Source organism: Notamacropus eugenii, chromosome 4 (assembly GCF_028372415.1).
Source record: "Notamacropus eugenii isolate mMacEug1 chromosome 4, mMacEug1.pri_v2, whole genome shotgun sequence".
NCBI lineage: Eukaryota > Metazoa > Chordata > Mammalia > Diprotodontia > Macropodidae > Notamacropus > Notamacropus eugenii.
This window is the reverse complement of record NC_092875.1, coordinates 419,711,807-419,718,518: the sequence shown is the minus strand read 5'-3', so window position 1 is coordinate 419,718,518 and position 6,712 is coordinate 419,711,807. Positions and strand designations below refer to the sequence as shown.

The window sequence follows — 6,712 nt, the reverse complement described above, 5'->3', positions numbered from 1 at the left end:
GAAAAAATCTGTGCTACAAAGGGGATGGAAATTCACGCTAAAGTGATTGTAAGGAAGTTGAACACTAGGTCTCTATTGTATTGACCTACTAGTATTTTTCCTGTAAATAATTTCTGCCTATTTTCTTCATCTTTCAGAAGACTGACTTTGAAGTGGTTTACTCCTTTAATCATTTATTATGAAGAGGGGAATGTTCAGTAGTGTGCTAGTTCAACAACTACCTCTCCCCCTAAAGAAATCTATCTATAACATTCTTCTGAGTTTAATCCTTGTTATATTAATATTAATATTTTCTCAATAATTTTCTTCAGTTTAAGCAATCAACAAAACACTGAATCAAGCCATAATGTGTAGCATTTGTTGATTTCCAAGGTGTAAATACTCATGCTGAAATTTTGACAGTCATTTCAGAGTGCCAAGAAGCTGGGTCCAGCTAACCCTTGAGACATAAGAGAAGAACAGGTGGAGTGGAAAGGTTGGAAACGGAACCAGATAATGTGAATTCCAAGCCTTGCTCTGCTATCTATTATCTGTGCATTCTTGAGCAGGTTACTTTATCTCCAAGCCACAATTATATAATTGAATGGATGGATGAATTTCGCTTCCAGACTAATCATTCAATTGAAACTGCCCTCTCCAAAATTGCTAATGACCTATTAATTGCCAAATCTAATGGCCTTTTCCCAATCCTCATCCTTATAGATCATTCTACAGCCTCTGACACCACTGACCACTCTCTTCTCCTGAATCCCTCTAAGGTTTTTGTAGCACTTCTCTGTGTGTGTCTCTGTCTCCTTGTCTCTCTGGGTCTCTGTTCCTTTCTCTGCGTGTGTGTGTGTGTGTGTGTGTGTGTGTGTGTGTGTGTGTGTGTGTGTGTGTGTGTCTCCCTCCTATCTCACTGCTCTGATTGCTTTGTTAGATTTTCATCCAGGTCATGCCCACTAACCATGAATATCCCCCAAGGCTCTATCCTGGCCGTTCTCATCGTATTCTATTATCTCAATCATCTCATCAGCCTAGCTCCCATAGGTTCAACTATAATTTCTGTGCAGATGATTCTAGATCTATATACTCAACCGTAATTCTCTTCTGAACTTCTTTCTCATACCACAAGCTGCCTTTTAGACAACTTGAATTGGATGTCCATAGACTTCTCACACTCAACAAGTCCAAAACAGAACTTACCTTTTGCCTCAAATCCTCTCCTCTCCCAACTTCCTTATTACCCCTAGAGACTCAGGTGCTCAGTCTCAGTGTGATCCTTGACTCTTCATTAACCGCACGTATCCAGGCTGTTGACAAGAATTGCTGCTCCTCATACCTTTTCTTTATTTTTCTTGAGGTTTTTGGTCTGTGTTTTCTTTCACATCATGACTTACATGGAAATGTGTTTTGCATGACAATGCATTTATAAACTTACATCAAATTGCTTACCTTCTCAAAGGTATAGAGGAAAGGGGAAGGAGGCAGAGAGACATTTTGGAACTCAAAATCTGAAAAGAAAAATGTTAAAATTGCTGTTATGTGCAATTGGGGGGAAAATGAAATATTAAGTTTTTTTAAATATTGCTTCTACCTTCATAATCTCTCTCCTATGTCTCTCTCTTTCTCTACTTCCATAGTGCAGGCCCTCATCACCTCACACTTAGACTATTGAAAAAGTCTCCCCACCTCACATCCTTCCTCACTCCAACCCATCCTTCACTCAACTGCCAAAATGATTTTTCAAAAGTATAAGCCTGACTATCACCTTCTTCTCAATCAACTCCAGTGGGTCCCTATTATCTCTAAAATCAAATATAAAAACCTTTGTCTAGAATTGTAAAGCCCTTCACAACCTGGCCCCTTCATATCTGTCTAGTCTTCTCACACTTTACTCCTCCTCATATATTCTATGATACAGTGATACTGGTCTCCTTGCTATTTCCCACATATATCCTTCCATTTCCCAGTTCCACGTCTTAGCCCTGGTTGTTCCTCATGAACTGAATGTTCTGCTTCATCACCTCTGCCCACTTGCCTCCTTGACGTCCTCTTATCTTCTCTAGGGACCTCTTTTGGTCCCATATGATTTTGCATTATCTCTCTCCACTTGTTACTTCCTTCCCCTTCAAAGAGACCTTGTATTTGACTTTCATATATCCTGTATATACCCATATATGTGCATGTTATCTCTTCCATTCCAAGGAAGAAGGCAAGAGGAAAAGGAGTAAGCTTTTATATAGTGCTTACTATGAGCCTGGGGTGTGTAGGTGACACAGTGGATAAGAGTGCCAGCCTGGAGTCAGGAGGACTCATCTTCCTGAGTTTAACTCTGGTCTCAGACACTTACTGACTATGACCTGGGCAAGTCACTTCACCCTTTTTGCCTCAGTATTCTCATCTTTAAAATGATCTGGAGAAGGGAATGAAAAACTACTCCAATATCTTTGCCAAAAAAAAAAAAACACCAAAGGGATCACAAAGAGTTGAACATGACTGAACAACAACAAACTATTTCTAATCTTTATTCTCCTATGAGGACATTAAGATGGAGCAAAAAAAAAAAAAGCATGAAAAGAACAATGGATTGCTGTCAAATCCCAGCTCTTCCATTTGTTAGCTGTGACACTGAACTCTCATTTCTCCCCTAGACTTCAGTTTCTTCATCTATCTAATGAAAGGGTTAAACCAGGAGGGTGTTTGTAAATATTTAACAACCAGCTCATCAAGAGAAAAAAATGACTTGACACATTTCTAAGTTTAATTTGCATTATTAATTTTTGTCTCACTTTCACAAGTCTAGGCAACCAAAAAAACAACAAATCAAGCCCTATTTTGTAGTAATTGCGGATCTCTGAGGTGTAAGTGCCCAAGTTAAAAATTGAGAGTTGATCGGAGCAGGCTTCAGCACTCCACCCCCTTCTTTGGACTTTAAGGTCCTTTCCAGCTTTCCAACAGTTCATGTCATTGCTCTAGGCAGGACCAGTCTTATACACAGCAGGCTAAAGATACTAAAGGGAAGGTGGCATTCACTGGAAGACAGGTATATCTTGCATCACAATTTTGTTTAAGATCAATCATAAGTCTCTTTTTTTCTTGTTTGTCTGAGGTTAAAAACGTGAGGGGAATATCTAACAAGTAATAACAGATCTCTAAAGTCAAAGGATGAATTTGCTTAAAAATGACTGTGAATTTGGGCAGCAGGAATCATTCTATAGCAAGCTAGATGGTGCAAAAATAAAATGTGATATTTGTGCAGGTTTCGTTTTAAAGCATTTGTGCTCTAAGCCTTGTGTCAGGAATAGCTGTGGCATGAAGGATCCTGTTAATTTTATGAAGATGTCATTCATCTGTTGGCTTAAGACCCTGTCTAGAAAGCTAGGAAGATCAAATCTCTCCTTTGGACACACCTATAGGGTGGTACTAATTCCCTCCTCACTTATAAACATGCTATCCAAGATGAATTAGAAGGAAATTTTGTTAGAAAAAAAGAAAATAAACTTTTCTGCCAGAAGCAAATTATGTTAACCTAAAATGCCCAAAGGTTCCAGACTAAATATTTCCAAATGTTTACTTACAGTGCCAACATAAAGAATCTTTTAATAGTAAGGCCTTCTGGAAAACAGAAGGAACATGAGGGAAGCTGTGTGGAGCACGGTTTCAAGATGCTAGTGGCTTAGGCCCCGCAGCAAGAGGCAAAGGTGAAGGCCTTCCGTCCCCAGCTGGAGGAGAGTGAGGAGGGTGCACAAAGTGCCAAAGGGGGATGTTACACAGTCTGAAAAAAAGTTTGAGAATCACCTAGACTTCTGCTGATAATAGTTTTGGTGTATTGCTTGGAATGAAAAAGTTTGAGGTTCTTTCCCCCTTAACTGACTAAACCATATAACCCCTGAAAATGAGACAGAGATCTACTTCATCCACCAAGAGTGGCAAATTCATGTACCCCACTGACCAGCCTCAAAAAGAAGCCCCAAAGAGGGAATTAAAAAAGAATAAGAAACAATAAATGATGGTATGAGCTATAGTACTAAAGAAGAAGGATTCCAAACAGATTATCCAGGTCATGGATAAATTGGATGAGATGGAGTTCAGTCCAGTAGCACAGCCACAGCTAAATGAAAAGGTGTTAAAATATAAGCAGGAAAAAAATTCATGAAACTTTTGAGTGCATTCTCCAACTCAACAAAAAAGGAAAATCCAGTTATCTACAAAGAATTTTGAAAGTTAGAGGCGGCAGAAGAGGGCCCAGCTCAGCCAGTACTTGGATGTTGTAAAGAATGCTCAGCATTTTGCAGTGGAAACCATCCCATTGCCAGATGTGCCTCGTGCTCCTTCTAGAGTCTTGACATTCCATTGCCTGATGTGCAGCCACCCTCTATTCTCCAAAATAAAAAAAAACAACAAAACAAAACAATTCTTCCTATGGACCTCCCACCAGGGCAATTTCTATACGTCCCCTTCTTGGACCAGGTGTTCCTCATTTGCTTCCTGGAAGAAAGCCTCCTGACCCATACCCTGGGCCACCTCTCACCCAAGTCCTGTAGATGAATAGCCCTAAAGTGGGCTTTCTTCTAGAACTTGCCCCTCATTGATGAGTGGGGGATATTTTATACAGTTCAGAATTTGCTCATTGAGGTCATGCTGATGATGCTTCCAGCACCAGTGAAGATGAAGGTTATCTTGAAGACGTGGATCAAGATTAGCATGAGGACAGCAGTGATGACAGTGACACTGACAGGTCAGATACTCACAGTGGAGGAGTCCATGCATCACACTGATGAAGAGAGAGAGAACAAGGAGGACAAAAAGTCAGGTCTCAATGTACAATTTGCTGATGTACCTGCAAAATCATGAAAGAAAATGAAAAAACATGAAGGAATTAGCACCTCTTCAAGCTATGATGCTTAGAACACCAGGTAGGAAATTTCTGAAGAGGGGCAAGAGGTAGAGGAATTTTCAGAGGATGAGGAAGAGGAGGATTCTGATGACACTGAGTCAAAGGATACAACACAGCAGCAGTACCAAGAAGAATCTCTTTCTGATGGGGCATCGTCATCTCCTGCTTCCCAACAACAGGAACCACCTCCGCAGTCTGCTCCTCCTGCTCAGATATAGGCACCTCCCATGCCAGGATCACCCATACTTGGACCACAACCCGCTCCACCATGATGACCACCTGTACCACCCACTGCCCTTCTTCTTCATCCACATCCAGGAGCTCCTCCATTCTTAAGATCACCTGGAATGTCAAGGCTTCAAGGGCCTTTACCTCAGCTTTTACCTCCTGGTCCTCCACCAAGCAGCCCTCCTTGTCTTTCTTCATGAGGAGGTTCACCACCTGAGGATACCTCCCCCAGCACCTTCAGGGATACCTCTACTTCATTCTGATATGATGTGCCCACCTTTGGTGCCTCCAATTGGACCTGCTCCACCTGGGCTTTTTCCACCATCTCCCTTGCCAAATCCAGGCGTTTTAAATGTCCCACCTAATTTGATCCAGAGACCCAAAGTGAATGACACCAGTACAACCACCATTGAGAAGAAAGTCACAGCAGCTATCGGCACCAAGACACAAATCACCAATCCCAAGGCGGAAATGACCAGATTTGTGCCCAATGCACTGAGAGTTCAACAAGAAAACAAAGGAGTTACTGTTGCTCCCTAAAGAAGGTCAGAAAAGGGTTCTACTTTACCCCTTGCCAAAGCAAGACCTAAATCGAGCCCCTCTGCTCCTGCTTCAGTACAAACCAAGGATGATGTGTATGAAGCCTTCATGAATGAGATGGAGGGGCTACTGTGACAGCTTATGCTACCAGGGGAGTTTGAGTCCTACAAATTCATCTTAGAAAACATGGCTTATAGAGGAAGGAGTTCTTATCTATTGGATCTGAGTGCAAAGGAGTTACCTTTTACTCAGTCAGAACTTCAGTGCCAGTTTCATCTTAATGTTATTTAACTTTGGTCAGAATTCACTACACCAAAGAAAAAGATGTTTCATTGAGAGTAGACGGTAGACCTATATAGCAGTATCCCTTCACATCTCTACTTTACCCATCACCCCCACCATTTCCTTTTTCTTTGGAGGCATGTGATAGACAGAAGTTTAGTGTCTTTACTTTTATTTTTGAAATCCTTTTCTTAAGTGGGTTTGGTAAGCCACTGGAATAGATATTCATCAGAAACTGATGCATTTCAGCCAGCGTTTTTTGAGTTTTTGCTTCTGATTTTGTTTTTTAACTTTCCTTCTAAATATTTTGTAACATTTTACTTGTAGTAAAATGAATCACAGCTTCATTTCCCTAACACGAAACAGGATGTCTGGGGAGGAAACTATACATATGTATTAACTGAGGTGACATCTCAGTGAAAAAAAAATTGAATGTCTCTCACAAAAGAAATAAATATTCTACAAAAATTAAAAATATCAGGCCCTTCTAAGAGGCTCTAAATTGAATATAATTGACTAAATAGTTGTCATTTAGCACATACTGCATGCAAGGAATTGGGGGAGAACTATTACTGCTGCACTAACCATTGAACCTTTCCTTCTCCATCCCTTGAAATAAATAAAAACAGGCAAGCAAAACAGATCAACAAAATGATCATGTCTGACAACATAAGCAACGTTGGGTTCCAATAGTCACTCACCTCTGTCCTAGGAGGAGGAAAATGTATCTAATCATTTGTTGTCCATGATCAAGATTCATAACTTGGCTTTGACAAAGGCATT

At 40.6% G+C, this 6,712-nt stretch overlaps 1 pseudogene; it reads left to right on the top strand.

Annotated features, from left to right (window-relative positions):
* Nucleotides 1-3,877: 3,877 nt before the first annotated feature.
* Nucleotides 3,878-5,782, top strand: LOC140498609 (WW domain-binding protein 11 pseudogene; annotated as a pseudogene).
* Nucleotides 5,783-6,712: the final 930 nt, after the last annotated feature.